At 37.5% G+C, this 23,083-nt stretch overlaps 1 protein-coding gene across 1 annotated transcript in view; it reads left to right on the forward strand.

Moving 5' to 3' along the window:
- The window catches only part of kcnk9 (potassium channel, subfamily K, member 9), a 93,853-nt gene that overhangs the window by 60,094 nt on the left and 10,676 nt on the right, over positions 1-23,083 (forward strand). The window lies entirely within an intron of this gene.

Raw genomic sequence — 23,083 nt, forward strand, 5'->3', positions numbered from 1 at the left:
TCTTCTACATTATAAAACATGGTGGTACTGTCAATTAATTGGCTTCTGGAAAAACTGGCCCTGGTGTGAGCATATCTGCCCTGTGATGGATTATCAACTAGTCTAGGGTGTACCCTACCTTGCCAGTGTTGCCTGCCCGGGATAGGTTCTGTCTTCTCCACGACCCTGAATTGGATTGGTGATTATAAAATGGGTGGATGTGTGGACGGTTTTGCTTCTGTAACAAAAGTGTGTTATAAATCAATTTTTATTTTATTTCCTGCTAAATTAGATTTAACTATACATTATAATTATATTTGTATTGCTATTTCCATATTTCAACTATATATCCATTATCCTTCATAATGGATAGCTTTCATTCCTTATCCAAAAAAACACTGTATCTATTTGTGTAGGTACAGTTTATTATTATTATTATTATTATTATTATTATTATTATTATTATTATTATTATTATTATCCAGTACATTAGAAATTGCAATTTCATACTTTCTCAGAAATCTATATATGGGTATGGAAGAAGCACACAACACAAATGAACCACATAAATTACAATACAGAATGGTCATACAGATTTACTTAATTCAGCCAGAACAACATTAAAAAGCTATTATTCAGCAAACTTTGTTTCGTGGTCAAGGATTTCCAATAAAGCAGAATTCCATACTTGGCCATTTAACAAATAATGAGTTTATTCTGTGGAAAATGAATACTTCACTAAAGGAGGAATATAAAGTTATTAATAAGACCCTGAATATATTAGAAAGTAACAAACCTTCTAATCAAACGTTATTAATACAGTTTTCAGGAACAGTATTTGAATTCCTGTTTGTTTGCTCAGGATCGGTGATGTTTTTGTGTGCAACAAGCTCCTGGGCATCCCGGTGATTGGGACAAAATCAAGATTTACCAATAAAGAGGACTGGTGTTCAGTTTTTTCCGTTGCACACTAGCATGATCTCCGTTCATCTCGGGCGTACCGTGCAGTTTGTATACAGTATATGTCAATGTCAATGTACAGTACATGAATGTACCCACTAGATTTTTTTTCTTAATTGTACAGTCGTACAGTCGCTAGTATGACTAGAAGCAGAATATGGTCAGCAGCCATATCACCCTACAACTCACAACTGGCAACCCACTGAAGCTCAGTAGGTGTGAGCCTGGTCAGTACCTGGATGGGAGACCTCCTGGGAAAAACGAAGGTTGCTGCTGGAAGAGGTGTTAGTGGGGCCAGCAGGGGGCGCTCACCCTGCGGTCATGTGGGTCCTAATGCCCCAATATGGACACTATACTGTAAACAGGCGCCGTCCTTCAGATGAGACGTAAAACCGAGGTCCTGACTCTCTGTGGTCATTAAAAATCCCAGGGCGTTTCTCGAAAAGAGTAGGGTTGTAACCCCGGCGTCCTGGCCAAATTTCCCATCGGCCTTTATCAATCATGGCCTCCTAATAATCCCCCTCTATGAATTGGCGTCATTACTCTGCTCTCCTCCCCACTGATAGCTGATGTGTGGTGAGTGTTCTGGCGCACTGTGGCTGCTGTAGCATCATCCAGGTGGGGCTGCACATTGGTGGTGGTGGAGAGGAGTCCCCACTACCTGTAAAGTGCTTTGAGTGGAGTGTCCAGAAAAGCGCAATATAAGTGTAAGCAATTATTAATTATTATTATTATTATTAGTAGTAGTATTGCTGCTTTGGTTCTTTGCAACACTTGACATATTTAGATGAAAGTATAAAGTTTGCATTGAAAAAAGTGTTTCAGGTATAGTATAGCAAGATAATTTTTCAAGTGTACTACATAACAGATGGAGGCAAAGCTGTACTGTGCATGCAGCATTATCTTTCTTTATGTTATCATCCTTCAATTCCCTGAGCTCCGTTTTTCATAAACAGCAGCACTATGATCTTTTGCTGCAAAGGTCCCTAAAGGATGAGGTTTTTTATGTGAAAAGTGCAATACCTTTTAAAAACTATACAGATAAAAGCAGCTTTAAAATCATTATACCTTTCACATAAAATGCAAACTGGATTATTTCATTTTCGAAAGGGACATTAGATTTCTGTTTTCGTGTGACTTCCTAGGCTCACAGATCAATATCTGAGGAACCAATGCATTTTCATATTTTTTGTTTGGCAAGATATGTGTACTGTGTCTTTGAGTTCTTGAATTTCAGTATGCAGGTACATTTATGGTACACATGCTGTAATAGATTGACTAACTAGGATGGCAAAGGTAATAGGCTCTGTGACATTTCCTGGAGAATAAAGCTTTTCTATTCATTCTTAGATGCAGAGAGAAACAAGGCATACATCTTTAGCAATCCATTCGTTATCAGAACGTTGTTTATCGTAGTATCAAGTTAGAATCTATCCTGGAAACATACTGTAAAGCACAAGGGTGGAGTTTTGGAGCACACAAGTAGCTACAACATTAGCCCATCACATGGCCATGGATAAATGGTCAACTGGAATCGATAGTTAAACCTAGAGTGTGTATGTTTGAGAGGTTGGAGGTAACCAGAGAATCCGATAAAGCACAAATCGCCCAAGACACCAATACACGATGTAAAATGTGTATACAGTATAAACAGACCCAATATACTGTATATTATAGTACATACAAACTGCTTCTGCACTGGTGCCTTTTTAATAAAAGGAGCTGAAACTCCATGTAATTTCGATTTTAAAAGGCAAAGTTAAGTAAATTTATAAAGCAATTTAAGGAATTGTTAATTAATAAATATCACTTCATAAGCTGTATTTCAATGAAAGGATCATGGAGGTCCAGAGCCTATCCCAGGAAGCATTGGTTGCAAGGTGGGATACACCCTGGACTGGATGCCAATCCATCGCATAGCACTCACAGATACAAACACACTCCCACTCACTCCAGGGCCACTTTTTATAGAAGTCAATCAACCTACCAGCATGTCTTTTGAATGTACAGTATGAGAAAACCACAGCACCTAAAGCAAATGTACAGTAGGAGAAAACCAGATCACCCAGAGGAAACCCATGCAGACACAGGCAGAACATGCAAACTACATGCACAGCACCCTAAGAATTGAACCCAGTGCCACAATGCTGTGAGGAATCAATACTAGCCACTGCACCACTGTGCCATTCGTAAGTAATTATACATTTACAGAACTCAGCAGAAAACAAACAGGCACATGAATCTGAAAGACAATGTGGTACGGTACTTTTCTTCACAATCACACTGTCAGTTTGATGAAAACCGAATCTCAATTTTCCATGTATGCCTTTATTTCTGTACATTTTTCAAAGGGATTACTCAGGTGGAAGAGCTGAATTATTTACATTACCGACATTACAGATGAAATAGTGAAATATAAGGAACTCTGTTATCAAATTTCTGATAACGAAGAGTAGTTTCCATTTTATTATTTGAAAGGTGGTCTGTTCCAGATCAGTGGTGTGAGAAAAGTGAAAAAAAAAAGGTTTTCAATGGTCTTTATTACTGTAGGTTATAGATATTGATGCAGTTTCCAGTTTAATGAGCACAATAATTATAAGTAGGTAAATGCAACCAATATGCTGCATCTGGTGTGTACAAAAACATTGTATTTCTTGAATCTTTTGTTTGGAAATGTTTGTTATTCATTTTTTTTCCAGTTTGCACAAGAAATACCATGCTAAGAATGCTCTTAATCTTTACTTAATCAAACAATTTAATTACTTTGATCCCAGTATGAATTTTATGCTATCACCAGAGTTCCCTGGATGGCAATGTTGAACATATGGCATTTTGTGTACTGTATATGAAATTCACACAGGAATGAGGCCCTTTCCTGTGTCGGATACATAGAAACCCACCAAGAATGAACTTAGTTCGGGTGGGCATAAGAATGAACTTAGTTGACTTTTTTTCTTCTCATTAGAATGAATCATTTTTATCTAGAAAAGGCAATACACAGAGAACATATTGTATTTTAATCCATGTAACTGATACTTAGGGTACTTAGCTCCATGCAGAATGTGCTAACAAATCCTATATAAAGAAAAGACTGAAAGCATAAAGTGCAGTATATTCACCATCAATTAAATCTTTATTCAAGGAGATTCTCTCCTGGTTTGTACAAAAACTTAAATCAAATAAAAACAAAATGCATACTAGTAATCGTCAACCTGAGTCAATTTGACTGCCATAGAGCATAATATTAAATAAATGTTATCTTCTCTCTTCCCCTCTCTATTTTTGGAGGTTGTCCCATATAAGAATGTGTTTATCTGACAGCAAACAATTCCATATGTTCAACAGAGATTTATACTTTTAGAAATTACTTCCTATTTTTAGCTGTCAATCCTGCATGTGTTAGTTAAGTGTTAGGCAGAATGCCACAGTACATTCATGTTCTTACTAATGGGAACAGCTTACCTCCTTATATGGGAAGTATTCTGTGTGGAGGTTACATGTTTCATTAAATTCTAATTAAACAGAATTCTGTAAAAACAATAAATCTGTAGTGGCCATTAAGCACAGATTTAATTAAAAATATTTGTTCTTACATACAGGTATTTGCTTGGCTGAAGAGGAACTGTTTATAAGAATATGCTGGTTGAATCCTCACTGAGGTGTCAGCTAAGATATTGCTGTAAAATGTTGATAGGTGTTGTAGAGCGATGTGAGCACAAAATGCAGGAGGAGGTAAAGATACCCTTCTGTATTTCTCATCTGGCTGGCAAATATGATCAGTGACATGATGGGATATCTCTCCTCTTCTGGATCCTATCAGAATACAGACCCTCATTTACTGTAAATTTAACAACATGGGAAATAACAGGACGTTGTCAGTTAAATCCGGTAAGTGTATATACTGAGTATCCAAGTAAATTATTAATGATAACGACATCAATTTCACAAATTCATTATCAGTTAAATAACATTTTCTTGTAGCAAGTACATTGAGGTTTTATAGAACAAACAGGACAGGTTCAGTGACTTGCAAAAGTATTTAAAAAAAAGGGGTAATTAGGTAATTAACATTAAAGAGAAATGGAAAGCCAAGATTGCATAATTATTTAGACCTTTGCTATAGCAGATCAAAATGACTTTAGGTGCACAAAATTACCTTAACGAGCCACACAATGTGTTGAGTGCCTGTCTGTCTGTTTGCAGTAACAGTGGTTCACATGATTTCACAATAAATGTACCTGCCTCTGTATGGCCCCTCGGCCAAGTAGTGAATTTCAAGCAAGGATTCAACTATGAAGACCAAGAAGCTTTGAAAACAACTGAGGGAAAAAGTTGTAGAAAAGTACTGATCAGGAGAGAGATATAAAACAAAAATCAAAACACTGAATATCCCTTTGAGTTCTGTGAAGTCAATCACTGAGAAATGGAATGTATCTCCTACCACCCAGACACTGCCTAGATCTGGCCTCTACCCGAACAGCCAGGAAGGAGGAAACTGATTAGGAGTTCAACTGTGAGGATGAGGGCAACTTTAAAAGTGCTACAGAGTTCAATGGCTGAAATGGGAGAAAATCTGCAACAGTATTCCAGTCACTTCACAAAGCTGGCCTGACACATGGCACATTCTGCATTGGGTTTTCAACTAAAGATTATAGTGATACTACAGTAAATACCTGTGGCAAAAGGTTTTGAGGTCATACAAGACAAAATTAGAACTTCCCGGTCTGAAATCAGTGTGTTATATCTGATGCAAACCCAACATAGTTCATCACTCAGTCAACACCATTCAACATGCCAACATCCAACATCAACCAACAACATACTGGTGTTGGCAGGGTTCTGTCATACTTCTGCTTCTCATCTACAGGTTTGCTAAAAGGTGTCAAGACCTACAAGAACATAGATGGAGCAATGTACAGTTCTAGCAAATGTTAGTGGAAAGCCTGCTTCAGACTTAAAACTGGGACAGAAATCCACCATTTAACAGGGCAATGAACCAAAGCACAAGGTCAAAGCTACACTGGAGTGTCCCTGGGCATGTCTAGAAAAGAGTAGGGGTGTAACCCAGATGTTCTGGCCAGTTTTCATCCTGGCCTTTACCAGTCATAACCTGTAATAATCCCGATCTATGAATTGGCTTCATTACTCTGTTCTCCTCCTCACTAATAGCTGATGTGTGGTGAGTGTACAGGCACACGTGGCTGCCATTGCATCATCTAGGTGGGGGCTACACACAGGTGATGGTGGACGAGAGCTCCCATTACCTGTAAAGCATTTTGAGTGCAGTGTCTAGAAAAGTATGGAGTTCACAGGTCTGAATATTTCAGTAATAACTGTATTACCTTTTTTTTCTCTTAATTTTTGTTCCTGACATTTAGTATAAACTTATGTCGTAGAAGTCTTCTGAACAGGGCATTCAGTTTTAAATAAAGTATGAAGTCTGAAACACAGTGCATACATCATTTTATAATTTCACAAAATGGGATGCCATAGGCTGGGTTTGAATACTTTTGCAAGGCCTGTACTTTCATTATGCTGATTAACATTTGTTATTCTTTTCATACTGTCTGAACTAGTAGGAGTTCCTTGCTGACATTTGAGCTGCAGATACCACACACCATCCCAGCAAATCTCTCTAATATCCAATGGGGCTCAAATCTGACATGTAGGGACTGTGTAACTGACCTATTCTTAACTTTTATAAAATGCTATTTTACTTACACTCTTACTGTTACATCCTAAGGAACTCACATGAAAAACAGCAAGTGAAAACCTTAGAGTCAGTGTACTGTAGTGCCATGTATTCAAGTTACAATCAATCACTACAAATGGAGTCCTGTACCTACATGCTGTTGCCCAGAATATGAAACTTGGAGTGTGTTCGATTGTCTTGTACATCACAACCATATTAAGAGGAAAAAAGCAACATTGTTTTTGTCAGTTTTTTTTTTTTGTGGTGTCCCACAAAAATGTTTGAATGAAACACGTTTCACTTTTTCAGGTTTCTTGTTTTGTTAACCCTGGAAATGATAACAGTGTCAGGTCTCTGCTCTTTTACAGTTTTAATATTTAGAATTATTTCTACCAGGTCACAATTAATAAGCAAAATACATAGGTTCTTTATTCAAAATTCTTCAAAACCTAATCTCAAAACATTTTTATGCTACAAGTTTGAGAACTAAGGAAAGGAGAAAAGATCAAATAGAAATTTCTGACATCTTTGTCAATTGTTTATTTTTTACTGTTTTTAAAAATGACTTTAAATTTAAAGAAACAGAAGATTTTTTCACAGTATTCTTTTGAAAATTAAAATGATAATAAATATGTGCTTAAGACCAAACAGGATGGTTTTAACTACTGATTAAATTTTTTTAATAAACTATGACACTTCACAATTTCTTTGTGTTATATGTACAAATATATCTTAAATGTTGTAGGAATGGGGACAGAGCTTTTCTGTAACTCTTTTAAACCTCTTTCAGCCATATGTAGCCAGAATGTTTCAAATAAATCCAAACTCACACAGACAAATCTAAACATTAAGGATTATTGTACTGTGTGGTACAGCAGGCAGCTCTGTTCCCTTGACAACAGGGATATAGGATTATTTTTTAAAAGCAGAAGGAAGTCAGTAACTATGGACCAGAACTATGACAGATACTCAACCCTCAATATTAAAAAGTAGTCCAGAATTTTTAATAAAGAAATATTTAAGAGATATATATTGCCTGAGAAATGCAAATCAAATGATAATGACACCAGCTACTACCGCATTTGTAATTTTTTAAGACACTGCGAAAAAAATAAGTGATGTTCTTATTGTTTTCACATTCTTTTCATAAAATCTCAGAAGAATTTACTTTTAATGCTGAGACTACTGCATTGTCCTTTATCTGTACTAACCAGGCTATATGAATTATTTATGTTTGAATGAAAGTTTCATTTATTCTTACTATATGTTCCTGCAATATTAATGTAATCTACATTAAACTTTTTAGCATTATTTAGTTAATTTCTTTACTTTTTTAATATTAGTTATATGAACGAAACCCCAGCGCATTTTTGTTAGGGGTGTATATGTTTTTTTTTGTCTTAGAGTGTGATTTACCATTAAAGGACCACAAAAGTTCCAAAATGTGCAATTATTTCTAATACCTCTAAATATAGTATGTAGGGGAACATTTTTATTCTATTTTTATAAGGATTATTATTATTGTAAGTATTACATATTTTACAATCTTTCAATTCTGTTGAAATAGATTTGCAGAATAATAATAATAATAATAATAATAATAAACTTTATTTTATATAGCGCCTTTAAAGGTGGCTTCTCAAAGCGCTTTACAGGATGACAATAACAATAAATAAGAAGACTACAACAATAAATAAGAAAATTTCACAAGACAGGACACAATTATAATTACAACAATACAACAATAAAAATAGAGGAGACCGTGGAAGATGGTATTAAGAAGAGCAGAGGGGTGAAGAATGGAACCAGTTAAGTAAAGGCTTTTCTGAAGAAGAAGGTTTTGAGTCTGGATTTGAAGGAGTTTAGAGAAGGTGACTCTCTAATATCCTTGGGCAAAGAGTTCCAGAGCTTGGGGGCATAGCAGGAGAAGGCCCTGTCGCCCATACAATGTAGACGGGCTTGGGGGACAGTAAGGAGGGCAGAATTTGAAGAGCGGAGGTTGCGAGGTGGGGAGTAGGGCGATAAAAGTTCAGACAGGTATTGAGGTGCCAAGCCATGTAAAGCCTTGTAGGTGAGCATGAGGATTTTAAAGTCTACGCGGAATTTGACCGGAAGCCAGTGCAAGGACTCCAGGATAGGAGTAATGTGAACACTTGTACTAGACCTGGTCAGGATTCTGGCTGCTGAATTTTGGACATACTGCAGCTTGTTCAGAGTAGATTTAGATACACCAGGGAGCAGAGCATTGCAGTAGTCAATTCGGGAGAATACAAATATGTTGATCAGCTTTTCAGCCACAGTTAATGATAGCATAGGGCGTAGTCTTGCGATATTTCTAAGGTGAAAAAAAGATGTTTTGACAGTATGCTGTACATGTGGGTCGAATGTTAAGCCAGAATCGAATATAACCCCAAGGTTTTTCAATTTTGATTGAAGTTTTAGTACAGAGCCATCTACAGACAGGGTTACAGGACTGGCTTTACGAAGTTGATGGGGGGTACCAATAAGCATGACTTCAGTCTTGTCACAGTTAAGATGAAGGAAGTTTTGAGTCATCCAAATTTTTATGTCAGAGATGCAATTAGATAGAATAGAGACAGCCACATCAGTGTCGGGTTTGGTATGGATGTATATTTGAGTATCGTCAGCGTAAAAATGAAAGCTGAGGCCATGTGATCTTAAAAGCTGACCAAGTGGGAACATGTAAATGCTGAAGAGCAAGGGGCCCAGTATTGAGCCCTGGGGGACACCAGACTTGACAAGACCAATTTCAGACCTGTACCCATTGAGAGAGACAAAGTGACAGCGATCAGTGAGGTAAGACTTAAACCATTTGAGGGCAGTGTCAGAGACTCCAAACACAGTCTCGAGACGAGAAAGCAAGATGTTATGGTCAACAGTGTCAAAGGCAGCACTGAGATCAAGAAGGATGAGTATGGAAAGAGAACCAGAATCAGAAGCTATTAGGAGATCGTTTGTGACTTTGACTAGGGCGGTTTCTGTGCTGTGAAGTTGACGGAAGCCAGATTGGAGGGGTTCGAAAAGGTTGTTTGTCATGAGGTGGTTATGTAACTGAAGTGTGACAGCACGTTCTAGAATTTTAGAGAGAAAGGGTAAGTTGGAGATGGGGCGAAAGTTGTTAAGATTGTCGAGAGCCATGTTAGGCTTCTTTGGCACTGGGGTAATAGCAGCAGTTTTGAGGACCGTTGGTACAATGCCGGTTCTCAAGGATTCGTGTATTATATTGAGGACAATGGGACAGAGAGAAGAGAAACAGGACTGGAATAAAGTGGTGGGAATGGGATCTAAAATAGATGTGGTGGGTTTCATGCGCGTAACTAGTTTGTTTAGGGATGCTGAGTCAAGAAGAGAGAAGCTGGAGAGACGGGAACCAGAGAAGTTGGATGAGGAGGGAGGAGGTGTGGAAATTATATCCGTAGTGGAGAGAATGTGATGCCGGATGTTGTCAATCTTAGAACTAAAGAAATCTAAAAATGTGTTGCAAAGTTGTGATGAGGCAAGTAATGTGGTGGGGCAGTTTGGCTTGAGCAGTCTGTTGATGGTGGAGAAAAGATGTCTGGGATTGTTTTGGTGATTTTCAATGATGTGAGAGAAGTAGGTGGATCTAGCAGACTCTATAGTAAGTGACACTACAGTGTACTACAAGTAGAAGGAAGTGTTTATTTCAGGGATCATTCAGTTAATCTGAAAAATCCATTTAGTAAATTATCTAGCTATCCCTTCAGTTATTGTCCCATTTACTTTTTCACTGTTGTAAGCATGGGTTCCTATGTTCACGTTACCACTTTAAATATCTGTTTTTCATTTGCCTTCTGAAATAAATTATTTAAGATGTCCAGTCCTTTAGTGTTGATTTCGGAGTATATCCAGAAGGATTAAGGACACTCTTTCCAATGCATACAGTGCCTTGCAAAAGTATTCACCCCGTTTCCATCATTCATAATGTTTACACATTTAAATATAGCAATTGTTGGGAATAAGAGGTTCTAATTATTATTTGTGATGACAGTCGCTGCAAGCTAAGTGCTTTGTCCTGCTGCTTTGGACATTTATAGTGAGGTCAGTGATTGCATAGCACAGAGGAAGGGCAGATCTAAGGAGCAGTCTTTTTAATGTTAGATGGAAGAAAGTTCATGCAGAGAGATCAGTGATGAGGCTTTTTTAACCAGAATGAGAGTGATCACATGAGAGTGATTTGACTTACAGTAGAGGTATAATCATAAAGTGGGGAAGGAGGGTGGTAGCCAGAGATGAGGGGATAGGTTTCTGAACTGGAGCCCAGGGACCAGAGATGGTTCAGTTGGCTTCACCAGGCAATGCAGGTCTCACAAAACCCAATGTGCTGGGATCACCAGAGCAGCAATTAGGGAGGAGAATTTCGGGGCTGATACAACATTAAGTTGGATGCTAGCAAGGGGGTGGAGGTGGGGATTTGGACCCGTTGCTACTGTTGCCTGGAACGTGGGCACCAGGGGAAGTGAGAGCTGTATGATGAGCCCAAATCACATGTAGACTAATTGAAACCGCTGTGTTGATGCTCAATGGGCAGAAGTGTCTAAAGGAGCACCAGTGCCCAGGAGGGCTCCTACAGGGACAGCAGAAAAAGAAAGCATTAGGGGAGGGAGTAAAATAACAAATATATTGCTGGGGTAGTGGAGAAAGCATAGGCAGAGTATAAACTTGGATAGGGGAAGGGAAGGAGCAAAGACATGGCTATGGTCTAGGATGAAAAAGGGGAACAGGCCAAGTCGTGACTGCTGACTGCCCAAGTGGCAAAAGAGACAGAGTGAGCATAGAGGGCAGTCACAGGGCTGCCTTGGTACAGCTGCGGTGAAGCTCTGTGAAGGGGTGATATCATCAGGAGGAGTCAAGGGAGGAGAATGGGAGCAAATTGATTCCAGGGTATGCAGAAGTCAGACTGGTATGGCTGTCTTGCAATTGATGTGCAGTACCGAAGGTGGATTCAACAGCTGGGAGAGATGCGAGCAACCTAATGTAACTGGATAAAGAGACAGACCTACATGAAGAAACTGCCACTGAAAAAACTCTCAGTTGAGAAATCACTCTTTTATTGGTTTTAGCACATTAGAGAATTATCTACAGTAGTGATTAATAGTTATATAGTTAAGAATTATAAGAGGGAAAGAAACGCAGACCATGTGAAACTAAATACATTTGTAATTGTTATTAGGTTTTATACTCTACTTTTTACATTCTGGTGAATGGGAGAAGGGGATAGAGAACGGATGAATACAGAGAGCAGGGCAAAGAGTGGATGCAGGGGTAGAGCTATGCTGGAACTTTGCTGAGGCGTGGTGTGTATAAGGAATAAGGGCAGCATAGAAGCCGGCAAAGCAAGTTGGTGCTCAGGCATAAGGGGGTCAGGCTGAAGATGTCTGCTTGGGGAAAAAAATGAACTTGGAAAGATGTAAAATTGATTTGGCTGCTGGAGTAGTTGTGAGCAGAGTGCTGTAACTGCATACGAAGAGATGGAGGCTGGTGAGGCAAAACCAACTGCTGGGAGACTTGCAAGAGAGCTTTTTTTATTTCGATTTAATTTTGCTTTGGGTTTGATTTGCTTTCAAATCAGCAGGGGTTCCCTGGCTTAGCTGGAGGTCGGTGGCTTATGGAATCTTTAGATAATGAGACCCCGTTGGAACAATATGAAAACTTGCAGGCATAGTATTTTACCCTGGAATGCAAAATTTGGCTAACTTATTGAATCCATTTACTTATATACTGTACATTTGTTTGGAAAATTACTATGGATTTATATTGGAAGTAGATTTTCAGAATTAAATTCTGAAACTTAAAAATCATGAAAACAATGTATTAATTGGTTCATGGTTTTAATGTACTGTAGGTATACTACTATTAATAATCATTATAAAACCAGAACTTAGACTGGAAACTCTGTGTATTTAGTTGGATGACAATAAACAAAAGGGAAATGTATTAAATGAATATTTCTCTTAGGTAAGAAATGAACAGCTTGCCTCAGGATGTGCCAAGTTCTACATTAAATAGTGTTATCAGAGAAGAGGGAGAACTGCTATTGTAGACAGAGTAATTCACACACGATTAATTGAATTCTATCAGTTGTACAAGAAATTACAAGAGCTACAAGGAAAGTGGATACTGTTCATAGGCTGTTGCCATAGTTAACTAATGGAGGTTACAAGCACCTTGTAAAATGAAAAAAAAATTAAAAAATATTCAGAAAGAATTCAAGACTGGAAAATACATTTCATTTTAGACAGAAGTGCAGAATGTTACATTCAGGTAACAAAAACATAAACGATACTTACTGTGAACTTGAACTTGAACTTGAACCTGAACTTTATTGCCATATGTAACCGGTGCTGGTACAATGGAATTCTTACTTACAGAAAGTCTCTCGATTGTAAAACAAGTGTAAAAAACAAAGTGCAAACAGTGCATCAAGACAATGTACAAACAAACAATAGACAATGTGCAAGTAAACATGCAGACAGTTTGAATGTAAACAATACAGACGTGTAAACAATGACTGGAGACGTACAATAAATAAATTACAATGAGGTAGATGGTGATGGCGTAGGTGTGGTCCGAGGGGGATGGCTAAATGTGTTCACCAATCTCACTGCTTGTGGATAGAAGCTATTGAAGAATCTAGTGGTAAGTGTCCGTATGCTCTTATATCTCTTGCCTGAGGGCAGTGGGGTGAAGAGCTCATGCCGGGGGTGGTGACTGTCCTCTGTGATGGCCAGAATTCTACCACGGCAGCGGTCCTCATAGAGCTGTTTAATCTCGGTGAGACCGCAGCCGATGATCTTCTGGGCCATATTGACCATTCTCTGCAGTGCCTTTCTTTCTCGCGAAGAGGTGTTGCCATACCAAACGGTGATCCCGTTGGTGAGGACGCTCTCGATAGTGCAGCGGTAGAAGTTCACCAACACATGTATTGGCATCCCCCATCGCTTGAGGCACCTCAAGAAATAAAGGCGCTGCTGAGCCTTTTTCATGATAGAGTCAGTGTTCACAGTCCAGGTTAGATCTTTAGAGATGTGAATTCCCAAAAACCTAAAGCTGGTGACTGTTTCCACTTCCGTTCCATCAATATTGAGTGGGCTGTGAGTGTGTGGCCTGTGTCTCCGAAAGTCCACTATTAGCTCTTTCATTTTCTTTATGTTCAAGTCCAGGTTATTGCTATGACACCACCTAAGCAGCTGTACAACTTCATCCCTGTAAGTGGACTCGTCATCATCACTGATCAGTCCTATTATAGTGGTGTCATCGGCAAACTTAATGATGCGGTTGTTGCTGTGTCTTGCTGTGCAGTCGTGAGTAAATAGGGAGTACAACCTTGGACTCAGACAGCAGCCTTGTGGGGTTCCAGTGCTCAGGGTGAGTGGTGTTGATGTTGTATTGCCTATCCGTACCACCTGTGGTCTCTCGATAAGAAAGTCCAGCAGCTAGTTGCAGACAGAGTTGCACAGACCTGTACCTGTACACAATGGGTTAACTTTGAAACACCTTGAAAAAAACACAATAGAGACTGGTCCGAGCCCATTTAGAATATTCTGTACACTTTGGTCGCTGTGCAACAAACATAATTTCTACTCTGGAGTCAGTCCAGAGAAGAGCAACTAGATACTGTTCTGAGCTTAATGGTAGAGATTAAAATAACAAAATATTTAAAGTCTTGAACAAAGAAGTCCACTAGTATATTTCACTCAGGTATCCTCAACAGTATTGACAATATAACAAAAGCATTCTTTCAGGACCCTGTGCAGACAACACAATCTGGGGAAGAGTGAGGAAAACACGTGGAAAACAGCATGCAGGGGTCAGGAATGAAAACAGGGGGCATGTCTATGGTGCACAGGGGTTCTGGTGGGTGAATCCCAGGCAAACAGTGCAAAAGGGAGTCCAAAGGGAAATCCAAGATGAGGCAAATATCCGGAGCCGGGCGGTCAATCCGAGACAAAGACAAACGGGATTAAAAACCGGAGCGGGATCCAGTGGAGGGTTGGGGGTAAAAGGGGGGAACGGGACCAGGCACTCCAGGTCCCAGACTTGGCTGGTTCAGGAAACCAATGCAGAGCCCGGAACAGATTGAGCGTTTGGCTTTTAAGGTGGGCTGAATAGGAAGCTAGAACAGGGAGCAGGTGCACAAAATCAATTCAGAAGTGAAAGAGCTGGAGCGCCCTTAAGGGGGAGGGACTACAATCGTGACAGACAAGTTCAACTGAATTGCCTTCCGAATTGATCATGTATGTTTAACTAGAGAGAACCGAGAACAGCAGGCAGGTATGGGAAAAACAACCACCTAGGCCCATTGTTAAAGCCAATTTAATAGCTTCTTTCAAGACATGTGGGTAAGACAATTGGAATAATTTACAGCGAGCAAGCAAATGGACTTTGGGGGCCAAAAAGCCCTTTGTAGCTTTTCTTTTGTTTCTTTTTTCTTTTAATTATTATATCAGTAAGGCTAATCTCGTCATGCATTTTATAGAACCGCAGTTGGTGGAAAATTGTTGTATAAATAAATGTGTAATACATATTCTATTTATCATCAGTCTTAAGCTTGACCCTTAAATTTTCAACAATTTCAAAAAAGACTAGTTTCATATTGTGTCATTCATTAAAGTGCTGATTGTTCGTCTACTATCCTCTATTTCGTAAGTATCAGGTTAATCTTCAGATAAGGTCAACAGGATTCAAATTAGGAGGTTCATCCATTACTACTAATTGCCTTTTCACTAATGGCTTGAGTATTAGCAAACAAGCATCAGAATTAAGTTTGAGCCAGTCACGCCATTTTATGGTCTCACTACGGTACTCTACTCTCAACATCTAACATAAGTAATATCCTGCTCTCAATTTTACAAAGGTCCCCCTCTTGCTGTAGGTAAGGCTGAATCCTTCCCATTCCATGTCAGATTTCCCTTCATATCTAATGTAAACACACTACAAGATATGTTCACCACCTTGTCTCCAGACCATGCCAGAACTGTGACTGTAGTTAAGATGGAAAATGAGTGAAGTGAAGAGGTCTGATGTCTGATCTTGGACATTTCATCTGATGTATTCATTATCTTAATCTTGAATATTTTAAATATTTAAAGTTTGCTAGGCATGTGGGTTTTGAGTCTACTGTACCTCATAACCATAACATGAAGCCCTATGAAGAAACTCTACCCCTCCTCTTACTTTGCAAAGGTCAATCATGTTAGCTTTCTCATACTATGATTGACTATGACTTATGAATGTTCTTCCCAGGATATTGAGAATCATTTATAAAATCACACACATTATTGGCTGGTATTACAAATGTTTTGATACAGAGTCCATATGTGAGGAAACAATGCTCTTGGACAATTGTCACAAACATAAAAGTGATCAAGGATCACTTGGCACACCATGGACTTTACCCAGCTTTCTAGAATGCGTCTGTGCTGTTTGTGTGTACTATAACACTATGCACTAGTACAGAAGCAAAACAACATAGATAATAATTATTGACAAAATATACTGTATAGAAGATATTTATATATTTCATATATTGCAATGCCATACTAAGGAGTTTGTCATACCTTAAAGGTTTAAATTTGTCTTTATTTCCTGGTGGGTGTGCTTTCTTTCTGTATATTTGTTTCTACAGAGTGATCCATTGATTGGTAGACTTAATTAATTGGATAAATGTAACACTTTTTTCCAGACTTCAACATGCTTAATATTAGCACCTCATTGATGAAATTATAAAACATATGAATTTACAATATTTTCACAAATGCTTGCAATACAAATCGCATCTTGCTCCCACACTTCAAATAAAATAATAAAAATAGTCAAGATAAAATCAAAACTGGAACACATGTGAACTTACTAAGAAAAACATCAAAGGCTTCCTGTGAAAGAGGTAGATAGAAAAAGAACAAAATGAATATACTGTACAGTAGAACTGAAAATAATAAGAAATATAACACTGAAAATATCAGAAATAGATATTGAGAAGAAAAAACAACAAAGACCTCCAATAATCACTTCAGTTTGTGTTCTCCTTTTGTTTTCCTTTTACCTCCGTGGTGGATGTAATAAACTTATCCAGAATGAGATGGCCAGCAGAAAACCAGCTCACCACACAGTGTCAACATTTCCCAGCCTCAAGGAAAATGAATAGTGACAATTGCACTCTTTCTCCAGGGTGGACGACAGTCTCTTTCCTGTGCTGTAGCAGAGCTGAGCTCTGTGAAGAATTGACAATGACAGCTCAAGACATGAAGGCCATATTATAGTTTTGGTTGTCAACCTTGAGACTGGGAAATGATAGATCCGAGTCTGGGCTTTGCAGCTACCACCTCCTTACTTTCTTCAGCTTTAATTATAACTATCAGCTTATTCAGGTAGCAGGTTCAATGCAATTACAATTGAAGGGTATTTGGATACGCAAAATCGTTGTGCATCAGAGGAGTAACATAAAGTACATAAGGAATGTTTTAATCAATTTTGTTATTCATCTTAAAAGATCCAAAAAAGAATGGAGGGATTGATAATTTACACAAAACAAAACCTAAAAGCATTGAAAGGCTGGTACAGCCATGCAAACTGAGAGAACACCCCTTCAGACATACTGTATGATGTGCAGAAATTAAAATTAACCAGATGCAGTTCAGCCTGTACCCAGCTCTAGGACTGCTTCTTTGGCCCTCTTAATGCATTTAAAAAATGGCCCCTCACAGTTAGATCAAACTGACAGATTGCATTATTTCAAAATGTAACCTCTCCCCTGCTCCCTCCTCCTGTTCTCTCCTGGCTTTTGTTTTCCCATGTTATACTGTAGTATCTTTCATGACTGCCCTATCGTTTTTATGCCCAAAGAAGGCTCCACAGCCGAAACGTTGTGTTTTCTTTCTTCTCTTTTCAGGATGGAAAATATAACTTGCTCCTTGGCTGATGCAGCTACCCACCTCAACATGTTAACATATAGTACATCTGAATTGAATTGGCATTGAATTACTGTAGGAATCCTTCTTGATTGAATAGCTCAGCCGTTGGTTCCAATGCAATTCAGCAAAGTGGCTGAAAAGGAGAACACCCTTTCATCCTTCTGAACTAGTATTTTTTATTAAAATGAAGGAATCTCTGAGTGAAAAGGAAAATGGAAATGGAAGTGAAAGAATGTGTGAAACGATAGCTCACCATGCCTCTTAAATAAGAAAATGAAATGATTTAAACAATAAAGCAAGCAAACATCAAAGAATGCTTTGTCTGGACCTTTTATCAAGAATTACCTGCTGCTGAAAACGACAAGAATTGTAAAAGGTTGTGCCAAATAACTCTCAGGACCTCATTTATTCTCATGTTAAATAGGCAACATAAATGTTGATACCGTTAATAATATTGTACAAGTACAGCACTCTAAGCATTACTGCCCCTGGAAAGGTGATAGAGGAGAGAGATGGCGATAAAGGGACCTATAAACCAAAGCCTTTTGCTGAAATAGTATGGCAGAACTGCCCACCTCATCATACTGGCCTTGATATATGAGTATTCAGAAGCTGTGGCAGGAGCAGAAGGTATAGCATGGCTCCTGGGATTAGTCAGTCATCTCATTATTTTAACACATGATTCTTATGCTGTCTTCTTTAATGAAACTGACTGAAATGGCTAAGAAGTTAGAATGAAATAGTCCTGTGTGCATTTTACTTACATCACATAGATGCTCATACATTTCTCCATTTTATCATAAATGCCTTTTTTAACTTCCACACTTCAAATAAACACTTTAAACATTTTATTAATAAAAATAAATGAACCTCTTTAAATTATACATCTGAGGACACAAGAGGTCAATTTTTCTTTTTTTCTAAAACCATGAACCAGTACCCCGGACCGAATGTTGAACAGTTTTTCATAATCGGGAAATCATTTAAACATTACAACAAATCATACTATCGATAGCTTCAAGCCAAGATGAAAGCCCCTTCTCAAGAAAACACAATAAACCTCCATTTTCCTTCTGTGCAAGTTAACTGATCAATTTTAAAACTTGCACACAGAAACTACAGTAAGTGACACAATAATGGTAGCTCCAGGTGAATATTGTTCCTAATACTTGGTGTCTACCAACACCTGTCCTCGGAGTGATCTGTGATAGAGTACTTTTAAGTGTACTGTATGGTACTAATGTGATTTCAGAAGTGACTGGTATAACTGTGACACTGAGTCTACAAATGTTCCTTCTCAATAATGATTCCCAATTCCCAATTCCCAATCAGTCTTCTGGTGCTGTGTCTCTTGTTGGTGCTTTTTAGCCACAAAATCTATTTTGTTAGTTTAACGCCCTTAAACCTCTCTCTTAAATATTCTTTGTATTTGTAGAAATTGTTCCAATGTGAAGAGACATACTGTAGCTACAGTAGATTACATTATGCTAGTGAAAAAACTGTGACAGCATGGTCAGAGCTTTTCTTCTCTCTAGATACATTTCCCCATGTTTTACGAGCTCCTTTTTTTGTGGATGTTGTCTTTTATTGTTGTGTTTTTAAACTAAAAGAAAGTTAATGTTCAACCTATGTCAATTCAAATTGCAAAAATGTAGCTTGGTAACTTCTTTAACCACATTCCATGGTTTTGTGAGGGAAAACTAAATTATTTCAACAGTAATTTTACCTGAATTTAAGCATGATGCTGGTATCACTTTTTTGATAATTGCTTTATCTCATCAGAAACCCTTGTATCCCTTGTGTGATTGATTAAAACAATAACTTAAATCCAACTAATGTATGTGTTTAGTGATGCTTAGTGATGATACCTAGTAGCTGCAGACTTATGTACACAGCCAATCCAATGAGTGCTTTGCATAATTGTCTTTCTGAAGATGTTAGTCTAGGCAACTGACCTAAATACAACTGAAATGTTGTACTGTAGGTTGTCCTGAAAGGAGGCAAAGTTGTTTGGATGAAATCTAATCAAAATCTAAGAAAAAAACATAATAGGAATATTCTAACAACTCTACCATCTTTAAAACATGTTGCATATTGTATCTAATTTTCAATTTAGGTTGAACTGCAGCGTACAAAATAAAATATGCTACAGTATATGCATGTTTAAATGTTTAAAAAGTATTTTCAGGGCATTTCAGACAAACTTTCTTATTTATGTACTGTATAAAGAAAAGACTTTTACAAGTTTGGTGTGTCTCTTGGAAATTCATGTACTGTAGTGTGTTCTGCTGTAGAATTCTGATGTGTATAGTACGACCACATTTAGCATTTTAATTTTACTAATTGCTGTGTTTGACTCTCTGAAGATATGATCCAGAAAGGATAGAAATGCTGGCAGTGTTCACATAGATGTAGCAGCAAACTTTGGCATGTGCTACAATCCATGTATCCCACTCATCAAACAACAACAAAGCCTGGTATTAAGGTAATGGACATTGTATTGACTGTTCCAAAGTACTGTGAAGCAAACAATAAAATATTGTGATACAGCAGAATGAAACACGTTTATCCTTTCTAAATATTATTAAAATAAACTGTTTTATATAACATATACAACTATTTTAGAAATGTTGAGCAATTATTCCAAGAAATATTGTGCAAAACATATCAGCTAAGTGGAATATTTTGTAGCAGAACAGGATTTTACTTTTTTAGAGAAATCTAGACCTAGTACATTAGAGAATTGCAAGCAATTATATATATTTATATCAACAGTCAAGAGATTACTGCCATCACATTAAATTTATCTGTACTTCTGTTATTGTATCTTGTCACTGAACTGCAGGTTATGCATTGATTAAAGGCAGAGCAGTGAGGTGAAATAAATGAACACATAAATATATACTGAAAAGATATATATTTTCACCATCATAACCAAAAGTACAGTAGTACACTATCTTCAAAAAGTAAACTTTGCAATCGTTCTTCCTATTTTCTCAATTTACAGTTACATAAAAAGTCAGCTTGTATAAAAACTTATTTCTAACATTAATACCTTCTTAATTAATTGTTTTAAGCATTTATATTGTTTCTGCTCAACTGCAGTTAGTTTTAGCATCGTGGATTTGAGCTACTGTACAGTGGACTGTCAAAATCTCTTAAAGACTGGCATCATCTCTGACTCTGCATTATCAGCTAATTGACAATTTCAGCTGCCTAACACATTGTACCCATCCAGTCATTTCATGATTTAGAACAGAAAGAAATGTACTTAAAAAACACTTTCAATCAAATACTGTAGCTACTGACCTTCATATTGAAGGAATCTAAAATGTTTCTCTGGCTACTCTGCCTTACAGCAAGCTACAGTATGAAACAAACGTAAAAATAAAGACACATTATTTACAGAACCACCATCTACAGTATGTGATACTAGAATATGCAGTTACATGCACTAAGAGTTCAGAACTTATATTTAATGCAAGTTAATAATGCTGATCATATTATTAAAACTAAAGTGCTGGGGAGTCATAAAATAATGATGGGTCTAAATATAAGTATATAATAATGTTATGAAGTAACATAGTTATAGGAAACACATGGTTTTGTAACTATTCCTAACATGCTGCAAACAGGTGTACTTACCAAATTTATAGTAAGCAAACATTTTCATTGACTTGTCAAGTAGCTACAGTAGTTTGGGAAAACTGGATGGCTTTTAAAAGTGTTGGAATGCAGATTTACTGCAAAGAAAAAAAAACTTTGATGTGATGACATAAAGCTAGACAAAAACAATCACATTTTCCATTTATGTGTTCAACTCTTCAAGCCTAAGTCTATTTTAAGGGATCTGGGAGTTCTGTAATTACATCATACACTGAGTATATTTCTAAAACAGCTCTGGTTAATCTGCCGAGCAAAAGCAAGCTTAAAATTCTAGAACAAAATGTTATGTCAACTGAAAACCTTCTCTATTTTGAAGTCATTTTAATATCAGGGTATAAAAAAGTGAAAAGAAGCATTTAAACACAGTACCATCTAAGGCTTTGCTACTTTAAAACCTAAAAATCAGTAGGGGAAGTCAGATTAAAATACAAATGATAGATGATCCTCAAACTGCTGACAGAAATAGTAGGTTGTGGGTGGAAAAGGGGTAGACAGGTGAATTAATGTGCAAGACTTTTAGCTCCTGACACAAATGAATAATCCAGGTTTGATACCCAACTTGCTTGCCAACTCTGTACTTTTTGTAGAACATTTACAGTTGCAGTCCAGATCATTCCTCAATCCTCCTTACCATTTCATACCATACTGAGGGGAAGACTCCAACTCCAAAATTGACTTCCAACTTTTGTATACATTAATTTTGAGACATAATTAATCTCTTAAAATATTCTTTCATGGTGTGAAACATCAAGAACTAACATTCATCCCCCTAATTCATAGTGACTGCATAACACACACCATAAACTGGTAATTTGAGACGTTCCTTGTAAAGTGAATGCATACTGTATGTGTATATACTGTAAGTAAAAACTGGGCATGTTCTGTGTAAAGATTGATTAATTGCATTATTATAATACTTCTTATCTCAAAGGATGCTAAAGTTCTTTACATACAGTATAAGACAAGGTTTACTTCATCAACCTAGGAGATACAATACCAACTTGGGTGGGTGGCAACAACTTTTATGTACAGGTACCTGCATACCCACTATGAAGCAGATGATACAGAGAAGTCAGAAATTTTGTTGAAAACCAATTGATCCCCCCAATTGAAATAAGGGTGGAGGGGGCATCTTATTCTAGGTATACTAATAGATTACTCAGTAATAACATTCTTACTCTTATTAATAGTGCCATGGGATATTTAATGATTAAATAATCGGGGCACAGATTAAACTCTCATCTGAAGGACTCCCCTTACAGCACAGTAAGGGCATTCTGGTCTTGAGTGATGCCTTCCATCTATGAATTCACCAACAATGCTTAAAGCAACAACATTGGTTTGCTTTACAAACTGATACGGATTTTCTGATACTGTTTTTCTTCTGGAAGAAGTATTTTTTTTTCTCGTATTTCTCTTAAAAGCTCACTTTGAAACCTATTAGTAATTTCTTGCCACACTAGTTCTTGTAACAGACCATGAGACTTTGGTACAGGCTCAGAAATAAATAGGGATGTCCAGAAGAGTAAGATAATTGAAAGATTTATGTACATAAAAAAGAGAAAAGGGAAGGTTTGTATCTAAAGAAGGTACAGGAGTAATGTGGCATAGATTTACTGTTTCAAAGTTCAGACAGGTGTATTCAAAGGGTATGAAAGATACTGCATGGATCTATTTTTTTCAGGGCTATAGAGGCGTAATACCAAGGACAAGAGGCTGTAGTATTAGAATAAGGATAACAGGCATCTCTGTTAACAAAGATAACTGGGCTGTGGGTACACTGCTTTCTCAATTTCTAAGGTGTCATAGAGGAAGAATGACTGGAATTAAAATG

Source organism: Lepisosteus oculatus, chromosome 10 (assembly GCF_040954835.1).
Source record: "Lepisosteus oculatus isolate fLepOcu1 chromosome 10, fLepOcu1.hap2, whole genome shotgun sequence".
NCBI lineage: Eukaryota > Metazoa > Chordata > Actinopteri > Semionotiformes > Lepisosteidae > Lepisosteus > Lepisosteus oculatus.